Source organism: Salvelinus sp. IW2-2015, linkage group LG3, assembly GCF_002910315.2.
Source record: "Salvelinus sp. IW2-2015 linkage group LG3, ASM291031v2, whole genome shotgun sequence".
In the NCBI taxonomy this organism is placed as follows: Eukaryota; Metazoa; Chordata; class Actinopteri; order Salmoniformes; family Salmonidae; genus Salvelinus; species Salvelinus sp. IW2-2015.
In genome coordinates, this window is record NC_036840.1 from 30956786 (window position 1) to 30979815 (window position 23030).

General features: G+C 44.1%; 1 pseudogene; it reads left to right on the forward strand.

Moving 5' to 3' along the window:
* Window positions 1–611: 611 nt before the first annotated feature.
* The window catches only part of LOC139029506 (uncharacterized), a 45821-nt pseudogene continuing 23402 nt past the window's right edge, over window positions 612–23030 (forward strand).

A 23030-nucleotide genomic window follows, 5' to 3' on the forward strand; every position in this document is an offset into this window, starting at 1 on the left:
ACACTCTGTCCTTGCTACTCCCCAGGCTGCTGCTGCTGACTATTGATCTTGCTTAGGTAATGGCCTTCACAGCAGGACATGGAACGTCAATCAGCTTGTGACCTTTCCCGCCTCGGATATTATGGCATGCGCCGTCTAACATCATTGTGTAAATGTACAGTGTTCTTCTATTACTGAGTCAGCCATGAAGCGTGCGTTGAGACTGAGAGGGACTGGTTGGTATTTAATATCCCAGATGAAGAGGGATGTGTCTGAGTGTTTGTCAGACTGACTCGGACTGTCAGTCCTCAATGTAAAATAGTATATTTTGGGGTCAAATTAAAACATAACAGAGATGCAGTGTTTGTATAGTGCTCTGTGGGCCAGTGTTTACATGTTTTTCACAATGAAGATTGGAGCTGTTTCTTCCCCATGTGCACTCATCAATATCATGAAGGTCCTCGACACAGTATACTGTAAGTAAGTGGTTCCCAACCTTTTTCAGTTACTGTTCACTAACTGAATTTATCTCTGCCCGGAGTACCCCTGAAGTACCCCCTCATGTGCATTTTACCAGTAGGCCTACTGTCTCATGAGTCTTCTCAAGTACCCCCTGTGGATAGGCCAAGTACATGGGTCCAAGTACCCCTGGGTACTACATGGGAACCACTGGTATAGGTTATAGGTAGTTATATCCCTGACCTTATTCTTTTTTTCTTCTGTTTATTGTGGACAGAAATGTGCAGGGGTTGATAAAAGTGATAGGAAGGTTTCTCCAGACGCAAGTGGACCAGAGAGACTCCATCAGGTCAGTCCACTTTACTTGTCCCTACTCCATCAGGTCAGTCCACTTTACTTGTCCCTACTCCATCAGGTCAGTCCACTTTACTTGTCCCTGCATAGGTCGTCCCCTTGCTGTTCCTATTCATCAGGTAGTCCCTTTATTCTTGTTCTCCTACCTCCATCAGTGTTCATCTTTTTTACTCTTTTATTGTGCCTGCCATCAGTTTTTTCAGTCTCATCACTGTTCTACGATCAGTAGTCACTCCACTTGCTCCTATCCATCAGGTCATCATTTACTTGTCCTCCTACTCCTCAGGTCAGTCCACTTCACCGTCCTACTCCATCAGAGTCAGTCCATATTGTCTCAATCCATAGGTATCCGTTCACTTATCTACTCCATACGTCAGTCCATTCTACTTTCTACTCATTCGTCATCCCCCCCCCCCCCCCCCTGAGTCAGTCCACTATAGATGTCTATTCTTGCCTTACTCATAGGTCAGTCCTTCACTTTGTCTACCTCCATCAGGTTCAGTTCCACTGACACTCATGTCGCTACTCCCATCAGGTCAATCCCTATACTTTATGTCCCTACTCAATCAGGTAAGTCGCTACGTCACTTAGTTCCTCACCTTGTCCCTACCTCCATCAGGTAGTCCACCTCAATTGTCCTTCTCCCATCAGGGTCAATCCACTACACATGTCCCCTATCCATCAGGTCCATCCATTCTACACATGTCCTACTCCATCAGGTCAGTCACTTTTACTGTCCCCTACTCCATCAGATCAGTCCACTTCACTTGTCCCTACTCCATCAGGTCAGTTCAATACACTTGTCCCTACTCCATCAGATCAGTCCATTTCACATGTCCCTACTCCATCAGGTCAGTTCAATACACTTGTCTTTACACTATTATACAGTATCATCATCCAGTCTTGGTCATTCCCTGTGAAAATGCCACACAACTTTAGTAAGAAGAAATATTATTTGAAAGGAGAATCTTAGAATATATATGATACTATACAGTATATTTGAATTTTAAGTCCACTATGTAATTTTTAACCTTTATTTAACCAAGGCTGGTCAACAGCAGTCATTATAGGGAACAGGGTTTCCTTTGGGAAGTATAGAATTATTTCCCTTCGGAGCGATGCTAGTAAGTTAGCATACCAACCCCATCCATAGGATTGTTCTCTGGCCGAGCCGTCCTGTTGATAGGGATTCATATCTAATTTGGGTAACATCAACCTACTCTGATGGGCTGTTAAGGCCCAGCTCTGATTTAATTTCATAGTGGAGCAATGGACCATGAATCATGACCCCCTCAGGCGTCACCATAGGTGTCAGGAATAAGGAGCATGAATTGGGGGTAGGGTCGAATTGCGTCATGGGGGTACAAAAGGCCAGCATCTACTCCTACACTAGTGATCTGGGGCCGTATGTATCAAGATGTCTCAGAGTAGGACTGCTGATCTAGGATCAGGTCCCCCCTGTCCATGTAATAATATTAAATATAGACGCTTGATACATACAGCCATAGAGTAAGTAGGTGTGCACCTTGAGCCATCTAACCAGCATACAACTCTCCAAGACAGATATGGTGATTCCGGTTTTGAGAATGAATGGATATGAACCACCAGGGGTAGAGGAATCTGGAGGCCCGTCAATACTAGGCATGATGAAATAAAAATCTCTTAGCTATACCCAGAACACAAATGGATGCTTTTCTCAGAGTTTGCAGAGAGAACCCTCCTTTCCGTCCCCAGGTCTTTGATATGCACCTTTGCCAAGATCCCGGGGCCTCTGTAATCAGTTACAGAGTGGCGGAGAAATACACCGAGTTAGGCCTATCCTTTTATTTATTTATTTCTCCCTCCCTCCCTTTTGTTTTCTCACAGCATCCCCTTGTCTTTCTTTCCATCCCTCCCTTTCTCTATATTCCTCCTTTCCCTCCTTTCCCTTCTTTACATCTCCTCTCCGTCTCGCTCCCTGTCATTCCCTGGTGAGAAGATGAATATGCCGGAGGCACCAGGGTGGCGCCGCAGGCCCGTCATTGGTGGACCAGCCTGGTTTAAATGCCAGGCCGGTTTAAATGCTGCAGGATTTATGAAGGATACCCACTAGGTGCCCATTGTTGACTGTCTGCCCGCCGCTGCCCCCGTGCAATCTGCCACAGAGACACTAAGCCACTTAACTACCCAGCGGGACCAGGAGGAGGGGGATAGGGAGGTTCAGGTGGGCCGCATTCTCCCAGGATTACGTCCTGGGTATGTCTATCTGTCCCATTAACCTCCTTGGTCCCTTGCAACCAGACAGGCTTCTCCCGTGCATCTGACCGATTTCCGATTCAGACTTGGTGTGGCACTAAAGCTGTCGGGTCTCCCTCACCCCAACCCCCACCTCCTTTTGTGTGTTCTGGGTTCATCTGGGAGTCAGTGTAACCTGCACACATTGCCAGACAGGTGTGTTCTTAAACGTACAGTCCAAAGTTAATGGGACAGTTAAAGGGACAGTTTTTTTTTGTCAGAGGTATTCTGACCTCATAACTGGTCTAATGTGGAGATGTGTTCATGTTGCACGCCATCAGGCTAGATCCAGCTGTATGCCTCAATCCCAAATGAATGGAGAAGATAAGCACTATCTTCCTAATTCTATTCAGTACTTACATTTTCGATTCATTAGGATTTAAGCTATATAACTCATACAGACTTTCTACACCACCATTGCCATCAGATGGGGACTCATCTCGACATTAGATCACTTTGATATCTGAAAACATCTGACAAACTTTGGTTTTGGAGCAAACAGTCCCTTTAACGCCCCGCTACCCTCCAACCCAGCGCTCTCTATTCTGCCACTGCCAGTGAACTTGCAGTTCAACAACGGCAAGGTCAGTCTTGTCAGTTTCGCTCCCTCCATTGTCTGGCTGTGAAAGCAGGTAATGGTGGGTCTGTCTGGCCTGTCTAGAGAGAAAGAAGAAGGTCTGATGGATGAGCCGCATTGAACTGGAGGCCGAGACAAGCCACAGGGAACCTGAGGACAGGGATAGAGAGATGGTCAGACAGATTAAGCTATGGGACGCGGAGGGAGGGGGGAGGTAAAGGGAAGGGGGACGCTTTGTCCCTAAGAGTCTGTGGCAGGCAAGCTGGTAAGTCACGCTCTCAGTTAACAGAGCGAGAGACAGACTTCCTTCCCCCGGTGTTTCGGGAGCACTCAGTGATGCATGCAATGATTGAGGTGGGGCAGTGGTCAAGATCATGCCTGTCTGTCTGCAGGCAGTTTCTCCTTGCCACTCTTCAAGTGTGTTGATTTAACCTCAACCTTTGGTTGGTTCAAAGGTCATATCCAATCTCTCTTGACATTCAGATTTATGATTCTAAAGAGTGGGATTCCTTGTTATTGTAATCCATGAATCACTTTTCATGAAAGGTTCTTTGGGGTCTTCAGCTCCACCAGGGGTTTGGAGTTTATCCACTTTTCTTCAACCACTAGACATTCTTTTTTATCCCCGGGAGCTTCTCTTCTGACCTAATTGAACATCATTGTGGATTGTTGTGACTGGAAACACCACAGGCCCTCTGTTTGCCAGTGGGCCCGTGGCCAGATCTTAGCCCGGGTACAGTCTGTCTGACGCCAGCCCTTCCCCAAACCCCAGGTGGCAGGGAGAGGTAGGGGGAAGACGGGGGTGAGGGGCGAGGGCAAGCATTAGCCTCAGAAGAGGGTTATTTGGCTTTGGCGCTCTTCCTGGTAATGTATTTTTGCCTCTTTGTTTTGCCGTCCAGTCTCACAGCAGACAAGGCAAGATCCTGTTACAATGATAGCCAGGCCATTTGTAGGCGTTGACAGGAACTTTGTTGGTTAGAAAGGCTTCCTATGTTAACCGGTTTCTTGTAAAACCTAAACTCCATTAACCTGTGCTTGAGGCTTAGCACCTACATACATTCAAAGTTCTGAAGCTTGGTGGTCAGAAGTGGATCCAATGCCCCGGAGGAATTTCTGTACATTTTGGACAAATCAAGTTACACATAGATTTGTAGAAAGAAGAAACGTTAAAGACTTTGGTTATGCATGTTTTTAAGGCTAATCAGCATGACAAAAAACTCCTAGCTTACTGTTTAAAGAACAAAAAGTGATAGCCTACCTTAGGCCTCAAAATAAGTTATTCAGAAGAACATCTGTCTGACAAACTCTTAGCCGATGAAGCCCAGAAGCCTGTCAGTCACACACATGTCTTCAAGGCCAGGCGTCTGCTAGCACGTCATATTCCAGCATTTTCTTTCACACACACAGGCATGAACGCACACACACACACACACACACACACACACACACACACACACACACACACACACACACACACACACACACACACACACACACACACACACACACACACACACACACACACACACACACACACACACACACACACACACACACACACACACACACACACACACACACACCCAGGGAAAGATTAGGAGCCCAACAAGTGACCATAATATCTACAGTATTACCCACTGTGCTGTAATATAATGATATAACTAAAGAAGAACAGAACACATGAAACCATTTATCCATATGTCTTCGTTGGATGCAATGGATGATGGTTCTTCCTGTTTCCACGTGTATGTTTTTATTTATCAAAGCATATGTGTCACATTAGCTTTCAAGCTAAACGCCAGCAGACAGCACTTTTCCCATGGATGTGAAACCTGAAATCCTGACCGGTGTGCATTGTCCTCAATGAGATGAACAGGACAGATAACTGATTATGAGTTATTGTTTAAAAATGTCTAAGCCCAGACATGTGGGCTGATAATAACACTGAGACAGTCCCAAATGTCACCCTGTTCCTGATTTAGTGCACTACTTATGAACAGGGCCCATAGTGCTGTAGTCAAAAGTAGTGCAATATATAGGGAATATGGTTATTATGGTTTACTGGTTATACTGGTTATTTACAGCATGCGAGCAAACGTAACTCGTCTTCACATATCCATGGAGATTGCGTACCTGCTGGTAACCCAAAGCATAGCCAAACTAACAAATGAATGTGTTACAGGAGCAGCCCCCATCCACACAACCACCGTGCTGGAAAACTGGCCCGACTGCTGGCCCGTTCTGCTGCTGGAGATTGATGACTTCATCCAGTGGGCCGCTGACAGGTTAGCTAAAGGGTTTCCGGCCTTGGCCAGACCTGGGCCAGGGGCCTTGAGTGGCCGATAAAACCTCCACAGGAACCAACTAGAAGAGAGGCCAAACTGCTCTCCCTTCTAACATTTCAAAGTAATCCTGGTTGTACAGTGGAGCGTCCTCCATAACTCATGATGTCAGCTGGCTAACCTGTGTGATGTTTGTTTTTTCTTGGAGGCATGATATTATCTACTTGAAATATGCTTTAAAGTTACATTTTATGACATGGATGTGCAGGTGTGGATTAACATTGAATTCTCCTGTCAGTTTGTGTGTGTGTGTGTGTGTGTGTGTGTGTGTGGTGTGTGTGTGTGTGTGTGTGTGTGTGTGTGTGTGTGTTGTGTGTGTGTGTGGTGTGTGTGTGTGTGTGTGTGTGTGTGTGGTGGCGTGCATATAACATTGCACGTGTGTGTGTGTGTGCATGTAGGGGTAGCCTGCGCACGTGACCATATTGGCTCCCTTCCTGCTCTACCTGTACTGTGAGCTCCAGCGGCTGCCTGAGTACGCCCTGCTCACACACAGCCTCCTCGGGGACCCTCCAGCAAGGGGACCACACCCAGAACCAGAACCAAGAAAAGAAAGAAGACCAGGAAAAGGAAGAGGACCCGGGACAGAGCCCTGTGGTACGCCATAGAATGGTTTGCTTTCTCTACAAGCTGGTACCTTACATGCAGGTGAGACAAGATTGATTTCCCTTTTTATTATTTTGAGGCAACACACAGTGTAGACATGGACCTGTGAACATAATGTAGCACGGCACAACACAGTACACGACACAATAGGTGAAAGACAAAACATATAGCAGGTATGATGGAACCATTGACGCGACCTGTGTTATGTCTATCTCTAGGTGGACTGTGTGAAGGCGGTGTTGGAGCTGCGGGGCTTTTCGTGGAGGCCCTGAGCCCGGCCCTGGAGGGTTCCCTGGGGGAAGGCTGGAGTACTCAGTGGTCCCATCTGGCCCTTCAGCTGCTGTGTGCCTGTCAGTTTAGCAGGGACTGCAGACCGCTACTCCAACTACTGCACCAGCTTCTCCCAGCCCGTACAGAGGCGTGCCAGTCACACAAGACGAAGTAGACCAGGGCTGCATCTCACTAGTCTTAACCCACCTCCTCTTCTTCATATGCACTGATCAGAAAACAGTTTGTGTGAGTTCTAATGAGATCAGCCTTTTGCTTTTCGATGTTGCACCACTGTTTATGGTCATGCCATATTGCTGACTCTCAGTATAAAAGAATGAAGAATCCCCAGCAAACAATTTCCGCACAGACAGACACAAAGCACAGCAGCTCTTTAGCTTGTTTTTCTGCCTGCAGCTGTGGAAGTTTTGTTAAGGTTCTGTCTACATTGCCCTGCCAGGGTATCCAGATCCGACTCACTGTGTGATCCTAATCTCTTCAAAGCATTGGATGGGGAGCGCACACAGCTCCAAAGATTCCTCTTGTTGTCAGAGACTGAGATGGAATCTTTTGAGCTCAGTGTGCTTACGATCCCTGCGTTGTCAAGACCCCTTGAGGATCTGTTTGTAGTCCCACTTCCTCTAAAGTGCGTGTGTGTATACGTGTGTTTGCCTCTATGTGTGTGTTGTGTGTTGGTGGTGTGTGTTGTGTGTGTGTGTGTTGGTGTGTGTGTGTGTGTGTGTGTGTGTGTGTGTGTGTGTGTGTGTGTGTGTGTGTGTTGTGTGCGTGTGTGTGTCTGACTATGTGGGTGTGTTGTCTACTATGTGTGTGTGCCTGCATGTGTGTGTGTCTGACTCTGTTGTGTGCCTACATGTGTGTGTGTGTGTGTCTGACTCTGTGTGTGTCTCTAGGAGTTCCCGTAGAGGAGATGATAGTGGTTTGGCTCTGATCTGTCCCAGCCAGACAGGGCTTCTCACACTGGGTAATGACCCAACGCTATATCACTCTCTCAGCCTCCTCTCCTTACACACAACTGTTACCTCGCTTTGTCCCTGTCTCTTATCTACAATTACTTCTATCACACACCCTCTCTCTCTCTCTCTCTCTCTCTCTCTCTCTCTCTCTCTCTCTCTCCTCTCTCTCTCTCTTCTCTCTCCTCTCTCTCTCTCTCTCTCTCTCCTCTCTCTCTCTCTCTCTCTCTCTCTCTCCTCTCCTCTCTCTCTCTCTCTCTCCTCTCTCTCCTCTCTGTCTTTCACTCATCTTTCTCTCTCTCTGTCTTTCATTCACCTCTCACTCTGTCTTTCACTCATCTCTCTCCGTATTTCACTCAGCTCTCTCTCTCTCTTTCCCTCACCTCTCTCTCTCTCTCACTCCTCTCTCACTTTCTCTTTCACTCACCTCTCTCTCTTAAGTAAAAATACTTAAGTTGTTATTTGGGTATCTGTACTTTACATGACACCCAAAAGTACATGTTACATTTTGACAGGAAAATGTGCAATTCAGGCACTTATCAACAGAACATCCCTGGTCATCCCTACTGCCTCTGATCTGGAGGACTCACTAACCAGAGAACATCCCTGGTCATCCCTACTGCCTCTGATCTGGAGGACTCACTAAACAGAGAACATCCTGGTCATCCCTACTGCCTCTGATCTGGCGGACTCAATAAACACACATGCTTAGTTTGTAAATGATGTCTGAGTGTTGGCGTGTACCGTTGGCTATCTATACATTTAAAAACATCTCAAATAATGTGCCATCTGGTTTGCTTGATAGGACCCTTTTTTTTTTTTAATGCCTAAAATGACATACCCAAATCTAATGTAAGGAATTTGAAATGATTTATACTTTTTCTTTTGATACTTAAGTATATTTAAAAACAAATTATTTTAGGACTTTTACTCAAGTAGTATTTTACTGGGTGACTCACTTTTACTTGAGTCATTTTCTATTAAGGTATCTTTACTTTTACTCAAGTATGACAATTGAGTTCTTTTTCCACCATTGCCCCTTTGCTAATATAACAACCTCCACTCTTCTGGGAAGGCTTTCCACTAGATGTTGGAACATTGCTGTGGGGACTTACTTCCATTCAGCCACAAGCGCATTAGTGAGGTCGGGCACTGATGTTGGGCGATTAGGCCTGGCTCTCAGTCGGCGTTCCAATTCATCCCAAAGGTGTTCGATGGGGTTGAGGTCCGGGCTCTGTGCAGGCCACTCAAGTTCTTCACACCGATCTCGACAAACCACTTCTGTATGGACATCGCTTTGTGCACGGGGGCATTGTCCTGCTGAAACAGGAAAGGGCCTTCCCCAAACTGTTGCCAAAAAGTTGGAAGAACAGAATAGTCAAGAATAGTATGCTGTAGTGTTAAGATTTCCCTTCCCTGGAACTAAGGGGCCTAGACCAAACCATGAAAAACAGACCCAGACCATTATTCCTCCTCCACCAAACTTTACAGTTGGCACTCTGAATTGGGGCAGGAAGCATTCTCCTGGCATCCGCCAAACCCAGATTCGTCTGTCACACTGCCAGATGGTGAAGCGTGATTCATCACTCCAGAGAACGCGTTTACACTGCTCCAGAGTCCAATGGCGGCGAGCTTTACACCACTCAACACTTGGCATTGTGCATGGTGATCTTAGGGTTTTGTGCGGCTCCTTGGCCATCGAAACCCATTTCATGAAGCTCCTGGCGAGCAGTTATTGTGCTGACGTTGCTTCCAGAGGCAGTTTTATGCGCTACACGCTTCAGCACTCAGTGGTCCCGTTCTGTGAGCTTGTGTGGCCTACCACTTCACGCCGGAGCCATTGTTGCTCCTAGAAGTTTCCACTTCACAGTAACAGCACTTACAGTTGACCGGGGCAGATCTAGCGGGGCAAAAATTTGCTTTGACTTGTTGGATAGGTGGCATCCTATGACAGTGTGTTATGAACCGGCTCGTAGCCCGTAACAAAGAGGGAGACAACGCGGAAATAAAGAAATAACAAACATATTTATTGAATAAAGTAAACTATATCCAAGTAACAATGGTGTGTGTGTAGTCAGTAGTGTAAGTAAGTGGATGCGTGCATAGATGGGGATAATGAGGGGTGTTGAGAGGTGCCAAAACAGATGAATACAAAGAAGCGCAAAAATGCCGTAACCAAAAACAACAGTATGTCTGCATTGACAGAGTCTCCTCAGTCTATGGGGGGGAAAGATGTATTTATCCCCGGGACACACCCAAATCCAGGTGTGTCTCATTTCGCTGACGACCCTCCCGGCTTCGCCCACCGACATCCTATTAAGGAAAACAAGAGCAAAGAGAAAGAATTCGGCAGACCGAGTGGGAGGGTCGTCACACAGTGCCACGTTGAAAGTCACTGAGCTCTTCAGGAAGGCCATTCTATTGACAATGTTTGTCTATTGAGATTGCATGGCTGTGTGATCGATTTGATACACCTGTCAGCAACAGGTGTGGCTGAAATATCCGAATCCTCTAATTTGAAGGGGTGTCCACATACTTTTGCATATATAGTGTATCTTTATCCCCTGCAGCTCTGAGTCAGGCCCCCCCAGGCAGACCCTGCACAGGCAGCTACTGGAAACTGCATACTGGAACCACAGTTATTGAATTTGACTGTTCAACAAAAAAAACAAGTTCAACTCTATGGCACACAGAAATATTACACATACAAACAATGAGAAACAAGATTTTTTCCCCTTTTGGATAATTTGCCGGCCTTGTCGTGTACAGAACGGTACACCATAGCAAATTGTTTTGGAACAGCTTAGTGCAAGCCTTTGATTCTATAATTGCTCCCTGAGCGCCTGTTAGTTCTGCCTAGTTAGGGGGAGAAGTAGGTTTATTATGCCTGTAGTTTGCTATGTTAACGAGGCCAGTAGGGTTATTGATGCGCTGTTGTTCTCGCTACGTTAACGGAGCCAGTAGTGTTATTGATGCCTGTAGTTCTGCTTAGTTAACGGGCAGGTGCCAGTAGGTGTATGATTGGCCTGTCATTCTGCAAGATCTAACTCCGGCGCCAAGGTAGGATTCAATTTGATGCAGATAAGCCTACGTTCTGCTATAATAACGGAGATGCCAAAAATAGGTATATGAATGACTTTGCCTGTAGTTCTGCTTTAACGGGCCAAGGTATTATGCTGTTAGTTCGCTAGTTAACGGGGCCAAGTAGGTTATTGATGCCTGTGTATCTGCTTAGTTAACGAGGCCAGACAGGTTATTTGATGGCTGTAGTTCTGCTAGTTAATGGGGCCAGTAAGTATTATTGATGCCTTGTAGTTCTGCTAGTTAATGGAGGCCAGTAGGTTATTGATGCCTGTAGTTTGCATAATGGAGCATAGATTATTGATCCTTATTTTTGATAGTTAACGGAAGCCAGTAGTTATGATGCCTGTAGTCTGCTAGTTAAGGAGGCAGTAGGTTATGATGCCTGTAGTTTCTGCTAGTTAACGGGGGCCAGTAGGTTATTGATGCCTGTAGTTCTGCTAGTAACGGAAGCCAATAGGTTATTGATGCCTGTAGTTCGCTAGTTAACGGAGGCCAGTAGGTTATTGATGCCTGTAGTTCTGCTAGTTAACGAGGCAGTAGGTTATTGATGCCTGTAGTTCTGCAGTTAATGGAGCCAGTAGATTATGATGCCTGTAGTTTTGATAGTTAACAGGGGCCAGTAGGTTATTGATGCCTGTAGTTCTGCTAGTTAACGGAAGCCAGTAGGTTATTGATGCCTGTAGTTCTGCTAGTTAACATTGCCTTGTAGCAATGTGTGTGTGTGTGTGTGTGTGTGTGTGTGTGTGTGTGTGTTGTGTGTGTGTGTGTGTGTGTGTGTGTGTGGTGTTGTGTGTGTGTGTGTGTGTGTGTGTGTGTGTGTGTGTGTGTGTGTGTGTGTGTGTGGTGTGTGTGTGTGTGTGTGTGCGTGCGTGAGTACAGTATAGCATGTTTGTGTCATTATAGCCTGTGTTTGTACATGCATGCTGTGTTTTGTTACCCCATATACAGTTTTTATCGGCAGATTAATTTCTTTTTACACTATTGGCTCGTAGGTTGAACACCCCCTGACCCTCTGACCCCCATATCTCTCAGTTACTTTGAGGCTAAATCCCGACACCACCATCTCCACTGTGGCTGCCGCAGTGTACAGAAACCAGGGTGCTGCCAACACAAGATTTTACAAGCCAGAAACATAAACGCGCTAGGCTAGTACCTACAGTATTCATCTCCCTGTATTCAAGTCTCTGTCTTGTCACTACAATGCTAACTAGTAGCATCTTCAGGCACTGCAGTGCTACAAGTGAAGGAAGGATCAGATGGTTGATTATTGTGTTGGAGAACACAGGTGGCCATTACCTCTAAAAGGAGAGAAAATGCCCCCCCCTCTCACTGTCCTCCAACCCCACCGCCACGATAAGCCATGCAGATGTTTGGGTTGCTAGGCAACAGGGCAAGGTCCAGGCGAACTGGGAGCGATAAGTACGTTATGCTAATTTAGGCGTAGCAGTGGCAGAGACGGCGCTCTCATGGAGAAAGACCCCTTTTTTCCTTCTACCCCTGAAGGAAGGAAATTAGAAAGGCAGGAAGGAACGGAGGAAGGAAGGAAGAAAGGTTGAAGAGAAGGAGTGGAAGAGTGCTTTTAACCTCTTTGCTCTGGCATGAACATTCCTGCCTTCATATTATGAATTTGGCACCCTGGCACACTTCCATTGGTGCGTTTAAGAGGATTCCCCAAAAATATAATTAACTGAAAATAGCTCTTTCACAGAGCACTAAATTTAAGTCCATAGCCTCTAATGCCAACATTCCGGGATGAAACCAGACGTTTTTGGAATTTTTTATGATTCTACAGATAACAGACAGAATAGGTAGAGGGCAGAACACACACTGATCCCCTACCAAATCAAACCCACCCCAACCCCCCATGCGCAAACAGAGCCCCACCCCAAAACCAGACTTAAAGCAGGCATGATATACAGTGAGTAATATAATCAAATAGTTAAAAAAATACAAAGATATTATAAAAGAGAATGTTAAAAGAGTAAAAATAATGATACACATTCTAATTTGGGTTGGTTTATGGAGTTGTGAAATTAGCTGGGTCCATGTCTTCTACAAAGGATAGGAAAGGTTGCCAGATATTATAAAATGTAATTGCAGATCCCCTAATGGAGGAGCGTATTTTCTCTAGCTTGAGATGTTGCATATCTTCCTTTATCCAACGGTTAAAAGTAGGATGAAACTGATCCTTCCACTTGAATAGTAGGAGACGTCTAGCTAGAAGAGTAGTAAATACCGGCGTGTTGCCAATAGAACTGTTTAGACGGGCCTCCTGTGGTGCCTCTCTGAATAATGCAATAAAGCCAGAAGGTTCTATAGGTCTCTCCAGTATCTTAGAAGACGTCTCAAATTGATATCCAGATATCTGTCCAAAACATGTAATAAAGTAGCAGGAGCCTCAGTCACAAGTAGGATCCATTTGGCATTTGACCAATGCAGCTAATGAACTATTTTAAATTGAAATACAGCATGTCTTAGACATATAGATGAAGAATGTATTCTCTGAAGCATACTCTGCCACGTTTCGTCTGAAAGTTGCTCACCTAAATCCTCTTCCCATTGGCTCTTAAGAGAGTTCAGGGAATCCAGGTTGTGCAAGTTTAATAACGTATAGATCAAACTTATGCCCCCTTAGATTTTTTAAAATGTAACCTTTATTTAACTAGGCAAGTCAGTTAAGAACACATTTTTATTTACAATGACAGCCTACCCTGGCCAAACCTGGACGACACTGGTCCAATTGTATGCCGCCCTATGGGACTCCCAGACACGGAGGCCGGATGTGATAGAGCCTGGATTCAAACCAGGGGGTTCACTTTAAAAATAGAATCTAGAAGGGAGGTAGGTGGGCGTAATGGGAAGTGGCTAGAGTATGAAGATACAAAACGACACAATTACAGGTGTCTAAAGAAATGGGATCTATGAATATTGAACTTTTGTACTAACTGTTCAAAAGATGCAAAATCCATATCAATGCACAAGTCGTTCAGTGAGGAGATCCCTTTTCCACACCAGATATGAAACGCCCGGTCTAATAATGATGGAGAGAATGTATGGTTCTTTAATAATGGGGCAGAAATTCACTGAGACCAAACAATCACCTGAACTGTTTCCAGGTTTTTGGAGAATGAACTGTTTCCAGGTTTTTGGAGAATGCTTCACAGTCATTTCTTTGGTGCATTTGGAAACAGGCTCAGCTGATGCAAGGTTTGAGCAGAGTAAGGCAGCTAATGAGGTGGGGCCACAGGATGAGATCTCCAAGGTCAACAATTTCGGACCTATAACATCAGGGATTTCTGTCATTCAATATAAAATGATTTGTATATTAGCTGCCCAGTAATAATATTGAAAGTTCAGAAGTGCTAGATCACCCTGGGTATGAGATCTCTGCAATACGCTCTTACGTATCCAGGGTTTTTCTTGTTCCAGATAAAAGCAGATATCAGTTTATGGAGTCTATGGAGATTTAAAAAAAGATTTTGTCATAAAGGTAGGAATGCATTGAAATAAGAATAAAACCTTACGTAATACATTCATTTTAACAGTGTTAATTCTTCTGCCCAAGGAAATAGAAAGTAAATCCCAGCATTCTATATCCTGTTTCAGACAGAGTAGCAAGGGAGGGAAATTGGCTTTATAGAGATCTTTGAAATTGTGTGTGACCCAAATTCCCAAATATTTCCATTTCTGTGGAGTCATTCTGGAGAGAATATGACAAAAATAAATTTGCATGGCAGAAGGGTTAATAAGCATCAATTACCTTTTTTGTAGATTAACCTTATACCTGGATATTTACAAACTGTCTTTAGTAGAACCTGGATCTCTGGAAGTGAAAGGGTCAGACATATATAATAGCATGTTATCTGCATAGAGTGAAACTTTCTGCTCTAAGCCCCCTCTTCGAATACCTTTGATAGTGGTGTTATTACGTATTGTATGGCTAAAGGCTCAATTGCGATGGCCAACAGCTGAGGGGATAGAGGACAACCCTGTCTTGTCCCACGTTGAAGCTGGAAATAGGATGAAAGGTTATTTGTGCGCACTGCAGCCATAGGGGAGGAGAAAAGGACTTTGATCCAGTACATAAAATTGGGACCGAATCAAAATTGTTTGAGAGTATAAAATGGATAATCCCATTCCACCTGATCAAATGCCTTCACAGCATCAAGTAATAACAATATATCTGGAGTGTCAGATGAAGAGGGACTATAAAGTATATTATAAAGACGTCTGATGTTGAAAAAATAATAATGATTTTTAATGAAACAAGTTTGATCTGTAGAGATAATGGAGGGAAGGACTGACTCAAAATGGCAGGCAATCTTTTTAGAAGTATATTTACATCGCAATTCAGTAAAGAAATTGGCCTATATGAACCACACTCAATCGTTTTTTTTTTCCTTTTTCAGAATAAGTGAAATACACGCTTGTCTGATTGTTGAGGGTAAAGAGTTTGAGGAGAATGATTCTTCAAATAGAGGGGAGAGAGTTGATCTGAGAATTGTTTTAAGAATTCACTCTGAAATCTGTTGGGTCCAGGGGATTTACCACACTGCATAGATTTAATTGCCAACACAATCTCTTCTACAGAGAATTGTTCTTCTAATTCTGCAGCTATCTCAGGTTCAACTGTAGGAATATATAAGTTCTTAAAGAAGGTGTCGAGTAAGGTAGCATTACCAGCGGATTCGGAAGTGTATAATTGTGAGTAAAAGTTATGAAAGCATGAATGGACCTCTAAATGATCAATACATTTGTTACCCAGTGTAACGGTGTTCCTCTCTCTCTTCATACGAAGAGGAGGAGTAGTGATTCGACCAAGGCGCAGCGGGTTGTGAATACATAATGATTTATTTACAAGAACAAAACGAACTATACTTGAAACGATACAAAATAACAAAACGAAAGTAGACAGACTTAGAACGACGAACTTACATGAAACACGAAGAACGAACGAACAAGTACTTACTACAAAACAAACGAACGAACGAACGAACGAACGAACGAAACAGTCCCGTATGGTGCAGACATATACACAGACACAGGAGACAACCACCCACAAACAAACAGTTTGAAAACACCTACCTTAATATGACTCTCAATCAGAGGAAATGAAAAACACCTGCCTCTAATTGAGAGCCATATTAGGTCACCCTTTAAACCAACATAGAAACAGAAAACATAGAAATGCCCACCCACACTCACGTCCTGACCAACTAACACATACAAAACTAACAGAAAACAGGTCAGGAACGTGACACCCAGCTCGTCAGTTATCTCAGGTATGGTCAATTATGAACATGATTTCTCTCCATGTTTATCATTTTTGTATTGAGATTTACTAATTAGATTTTCAGCTTATCAAGTTTGAAGAAGATCAAACTCTGTTTGAAGTGTCCAACATTGTTTTAGTAAATCTGAGGATGAAGAGTGTGAATATGCCATTTCCAAATCCAAGATTTCATTTGTAAATTCCCCTAGACGTTGAATATTGCACTTCTTTAATCTTGCGTTTGTACAAAATAATTTGGTTCCTTAGATAAGCCTTCATTGATTCCCATACTGTAGTAGGAGACATTCCAGGGGTTTGATTAAGCTCAAGAAACAGCTCAATTGGAGATTATATAAAAACAACAAAGGTTTCTTCTGATGGCAGTAGTGAGTTAAGCCGCCAAGGGCGATAATTAGGCTGTGTATTTGGCATAAGTAGTTTCAAGAGGGGGACGATCGGAAATGACTATAGCTTGGTAATCACACTCCGTGATAAGCGGCAGAAATCTATTGTCAAGGAAAAAGTCGTCTATACGTGAGGTCTTATGAACTGGTGAGAAAAAAAAATCTCCCTAGCTGTGGAATTACGGAAACGCCACGCATCAGATATGCCATATGTCTTAAGAAATAGTTTCTATTCTGGATACTGTCTTTGATGAAGATGATACCTTAGGAGAGCTACGATCCAGATTGGGCGACAGTACACAATTCATATCACCACCTAATATTAGGTGGTGTGTGTTCATATTTGGTAATCGAGAAAATACATTTGTTAAGAATGAACTGTTATCCAAATTTGGTGCATAAATGCTAGCCAAAATAACACGTGTATTCCTACTACAATAATGAAACGGCCTGCTGAGTCTGCCTCTACACTTGACATCACGAACAGTATGTTTTTACTCATTAAAATGGCTGCTCCTCTAGTTTTAGAAGGAAAATTGGAATGATATGATTGACCGATCCACTCTCCTGTTAAACGAGAGAGGTAGAAAGTGTGGAGATGTGTCTCCTGAAGAAAGGCGATATCTACATGAAGGTGATTTACATGAGAAAGAACCCTTTTGTGTTTCACTTGGTGATTTAAAGATTTAACATTCCAGCTAGCAAAAGTGACTGAGCAACCAGCTGTCTATCTCATGATATTAGGTCTAGCCATGTAAAGTCAAGTGGGAAAAGGATAGAGGCCGTATTACAATAACAACTGATCCATTACATTTTTTTTCTCCAAAAATAGCAAATAAACCCAAAAAATGAAGTCTGGTATGAAAAAGAAAACCCATCCTGGTCACCTAATATAACAAGGTAACCACTCATCCCCACGCAAAGAAATCCACACATAATGTGCTTTTAGTGGGGAACACAAGACCTATCGCGTAGAGAGTCCGACTGAAATAGGATTTAAAACAAGTGCATAATAAATAAATAATCAATATTTATTTACAACCCAAAACTAGGCTGTTTTAAAATAAAGTATAAAACATTATATAAATCACGTCTTACAGCAATACCACTAAATTAGCGGGAACGTCTTTAAAGAAATTATGTAACTTAATAATAGAACTGTGCTTTATCTACCCTGGATACTGGTACCGTCGATAAATAGAAATGAGCAGCTTCATGGTAATGAAATAAAATGTTAAAACAAAAGGAGAATTGACTCATCAGAACTAAGGCACTAACATTACTTAATAATAACAATATCAACTGGTGCCACTGGCAAAGCTATACAGTATCTACAAAAGAGAGACTGAGTCTGCAGTGGTAGACACATTCGGCCATTACTGTAATCGCCAAATAGGTGAACATTACATTCAGCCATTTGCTTCGTCAGACCTCGGTAGAATGTTCGCCTTTACGAAGGTCATTGCCTTATGGGGGGCTTTGAACTTTTTCTCTGTGCCGTTGTATGTTATACGGAGCCGTGCAGGAAAAGCTACACCATACCGAACGTCGGTTCTTCCACGGAGCAGGCTCTTGACATCATTGAAAGCAGCACAGTCACGAGCAACGCTGGGGACATAGTCTGGGAAATAGAGATGGGTGCTCCATTGCATCGAAGTGGGCCAAATTCTCTGGCACCACGAAAAACATCAATACAATCTTGATAGCAGTGTAGTTTAGCCACAATGACGCAAGATTTTTCGCCAGGCTGTGAGCGGTCTACAAGGATGTCTTTATCCAATTTGAGGGCTTCCTTCAATAACTTTGAGACTGATGAAGTAGAACTTGAGCCCGGTTCCTCAGCTACCCCCATGATCCTGATATTGGATCTTCACATATAACCTTGTAAATGTATGCGTTGTTCCTTAAGGCTAGCCACATCAGTTTCGAGCTTCTTAACCGTGGTATGTAGCGTAGTCGTGCCATCCGAGAATGTTGGCAAGCCTTGTTCCATGTCGGAGACAGTTTTCTTAACTGTATCCAGTTCAGTACGAACTATTGCTGTATGCTTTGCGAGTTCATTCTTGACTGCTTGTAACTCCGACTTAATAAAATTAAAGTCCTCACTGCGTGCCTCCTTGAGTTCCGACTTGAGCATAGATTAAATGTCCACTCTGAGGGCAGCAAGAATCTCGGCCTTCAAATCCTCGGTGTTAATTTTTTCACCGAACCGAGGGGAGGAGCCACTGCTCCCACTTGTTGAAGAACTCGAGCTCCTCGTCTTGGGCCTAGTGTTTTCTCTTTTGCCAGTGACTCCGCTGAACTTAAACTTTTGCAAGTTATGTGCCATTTAAGCATTAAAACAAAAATAAAAGTTGAACAAAGTAAAGCACGTCATTCAAAGGCTGTGTTTCCTAGTTCTTTTTGGGTCAAAGTGCAAAGAAAGTATTAAATAAACGCAATTTCAGCAGGAGCTCGGAAAAACGTGATCTACTCCATGGCTTCCTCACTAGCGGATGAAACCAATTTAACAAAAATTCTCCCAAACCAGGGGCCAACAGAGTTAGGTGGAGACATGACATAAAAACATGTATAGTAGTGATGAATGGTAGGCACACTGAGACTAATGCAGAATACTATCAATCCAATGCATCCAATTTGTGCTAAGTGGTAAGGGGTATTCTTCATCACACCATGGTGTCCATAAGACCATGTTAATTGGCCAAATCATGAATGGTTCAAAAGAAGGAGCCCTGCGATCCATGGGGAGGGGTCAGAGGTTACAACCCTGTTAATGGGGGCACAGGGAGGGGTGAGGGTTACACATACGTCCCGCAGGACTCAAGGAGTTAATCCCGCACTGTCTCAGTTCAGAGGTTAGAACATTTTTGTAACTCGCCGCCGGCAGTTTTGCATAGCTCATTGCTTTTTTGAGTTGTGTACATTCTATCTGGCCACAGTTTCTGTCTGGCCACATTTGACCCTTGGGACTGCTGTTTAGCAGCCCTGCACGTTACTGTACGGCTGTATGTTGGACATGTGTGCATTACCTCATTTGTCCTGATTGTATTATTTTTTATATATAGTACAAGTCAATGGTTCGGACAGACCTACTCATTCCAGGATTGTTCTACATTGTAGAATAATATTGAAGACATCAAAACTATGAAATAGCACATATGGAATCATGTGGTAACCAAAAAAGTGTTAAACATTTTTAGATTTGAGATTCTTCAAAGTAGCCACCCTTTGCCTTGATGACAGCTTTGCACACTCTTGGCATTCTTTCAATCAGCGTCATGAGGTCATCACCTGGAATGCATTTCAGTTAACAGGTGTGCCTTGTTAAAAGTACATTTGTGGAATTTCTTTCCTTCTTAATGCATTTGAGCCAATCAGTTGTGTTGTGACAAGGTAGGGGTGGTATACAGAAGATAGCCCTATTTGGTAAAAGACCGAGTCCATATTATGGCCTATTGTGAATAAGGCCTTCATGGTCAAATTGCTGCAAAGAAACCACTACTAAAGGACACCAATAAGGAGAAGAGACTTGCTTGGGCCAAGAAACATTATCAATGGACATTGAACCGGTGGAAATCTATCCTTTGGTCTGATGAGTCCAGATTTGAGATTTTTGGTTCCAACCATCGTGTCTTTGTGAGACGCAGAGTAGGTGAATGGATGATGTCCGCATGTGTAGTTCCCACCATGAAGCATGGAGTAGGAGGTGTGATGGTGTGGGGGTGCTTTGCTGGTGACACTGTCAGTGATTTATTTATAATTCAAGGCACTTAACCAGCAATAGATATCCCAGCATTCTGCAGTGATACACCATCCCATCTGGGCTATTTGGCCAAGAAGGAGAGTGATGGAGTGCTGCATCAGAGGACCTGGCCTCCATAATCACCCAACCTCAACCCAATTGAGATGGTTTGGGATGAGTTGGACCGCAGAGTGAAGAGAAAGCAGCCAACAAGTGCTTAGCAAATGTGGGAACTCCTTCAAGACTGTTGCAAAAGCATTCCTCACGAAGCTGGTTGAGAGAATGCCAAGAATCTTCAAAGCTGTCATCAAGGCAAAGGGTGGCTACTTTGAAGAATATAAAATCTGAAATATATTTTGTGTCCAAACTTTTGACTGGTACTGTATATATTATTGAAGGATATGAAACAAAAGCAGTTATACAAGTTCAAGTTGTAAATCCTGTTTGTGTTCTATAACAAATGGCTTCATTTTCCTTTTGTGCCCTTTCCATATTCTCTTGTCTTGGCATGGGAGGATGATACCTCCACCAGAACTGACACTAATTTGGCTTGGGTTGTCTGTTCTGCCCCCAAGGCCCTACACGTCTGTCAGGATTTGTGGGAGGGAGAGAGAGAGAGCTTAGTTAGGAGTCTTGGAATGGCAAGAGCCTCCAGGGAAAGACTCGGCTATAGTACAACTCTCTGTCCGGCTGTCTGTCTGTCTGTCTGTGAGAGGTTTTAAGGAAGGAAGGAGAGAGAGAGTGGGAGAGAGAAACAGAGAGAGAGGGAGGGGGAAGGGTGAGAGAGACAAAAAGTGAGTGAGTGAGATAGAAAGGAAGGAAGGATTAAGAAGCTCCTTGAGAGAGAGAAAAAGAGTGAGAGAGGAAAAACAGAAAGAGAGTAACTCAGAAAGGAAAGACAGGGACTCCCTTGAGAGAGAGAGAGAGAGAGAGAGAGAGGAGAGAGAGAAGAGAGAGAGAGAGGAGGTGAGAGAGGTGAGAGAGGTGAAGAGAGAAGAGAGAGAGAGAGAGAGAGAGAGAGAGAGAGAGAGAGAGAGAGAGAGAGAGAGAGAGAGAGAGAGAGAGAGAGAGAGAGAGAGCGGAGTTACACCAGTGCTGGAACACAACTTTCAAAGTTCAAAGTCTGACGATTCCTTCGCCACTTCCCCTGTGCGGGGGCGGCGGGCCAGATGGATCGGGTGTGACAGTGTGCAGCTTAGTGCGGCCCGTAATGATGTGCGAAGAACTCGGCAAGAAAGTAGAAATGTTACCCCCATTTACTCCTTCTCTCTCCCCCATACAATAAAAAAGTATTTCAGGTTGGCATGTCTGTCTGTCTGTCTGTCTGTCTGTCTGTCTGTTCTGTCTGTCTGTCTGTCTGTCTGTCTGTCTGTCTGTCTGTCTGTCTGTCTGTCTGTCTGTCTCATTCACTCATGTTCTATCTCTTCTTCTTCCCCATCTTTCTCTCTTTTGCTTTTCTCTCTCTCTCTCTCTCTCTCTTCTTCTCTCTCTCTCTCTCTCTCTCTCTCTCTCTCTCTCTCTCTCTCTCTCCTCTCTCTTCTCTCTCTCTCTCTCCCTCTCCCTCTCCCTCTCTCTGTGTGTGTCTCTCTCTCTGTCTGCCCCCCTCCACTCTCTCTGCAGGTCCCATCCTTCCTTCCTATTCTGTTGTTTAAGCTGGGGAAGGTGTGAGACCCAACTTGTGCTCTACTTGCTGCCAAACCTTGGGACCCACAAGGTACTTTGTCATATCCCAAAACACAGGGGGATATCCTCAACGCAGTGGAAAATTACATACTTTTATCTGATATAACTAGTACGTCAAAAGACAGCCCTCAGTTTTATAGAAGACCTCCGCTAAAGAAATGATGGGGTTTTGAATGTCTCATGCTGGAAATGACATGTTTAGTACTGTGGTCAATTGACATACAGTGGGGAGAACAAGTATTTGATACACTGCCGATTTTGCAGGTTTCCTACTTACAAAGCATGTAGAGGTCTGTAATTTTTATCATAGGTACACTTCAACTGTGAGAGACGGAATCTAAAACAAAAATCCAGGAAATCACATTGTATGATTTTTAAGTAATTAATTTGCATTTTATTGCATGACATAAGTATTTGATCACTTACCAACCAGTAAGAATTCCGGCTCTCACAGACCTGTTAGTTTTTCTTTAAGAAGCCCTCCTGTTCTCCACTCATTACCTGTATTAACTGCACCTGTTTGAACTCGTCTAGCTTAAACAGACAGAATTTGCTTGGGATTTTTTATTATGTTCATGGACCAACTAAACATATACAAAAATAACATAAAATAGGTCAGGAACGTGACATAACCCCCCTCAAGGTGCGTACTCCGAACGCACCACCAAAAGTCTAGGGGAGGGTCTGGGTGGGCATTTGACCACGGTGGTGGCTTAGGCTCCGGGCGTGGTTCCCACCCCACCATAATCATCCCCGCTTCTTTATCCCCTCACAATGCCCCACTCCAAATAACCCCACCTAAATTAAGGGGCATCATCAGGATAAGGAGCAGCACCGGAAGAGGGGCAACACCGGAATGAGGGGCAACACCAGAATGAGGGGCAACACCAGAATGAGGGGCAACACCAGAATGAGGGCAACCAGAATGACTGGCGGATCCTGGCTGGCTGGCTCTGGACGCTCTTGGCTGGTTGACGGCTCTGGACGGTCATGGCTGGCTGACGGCTCTGGACGGTCAT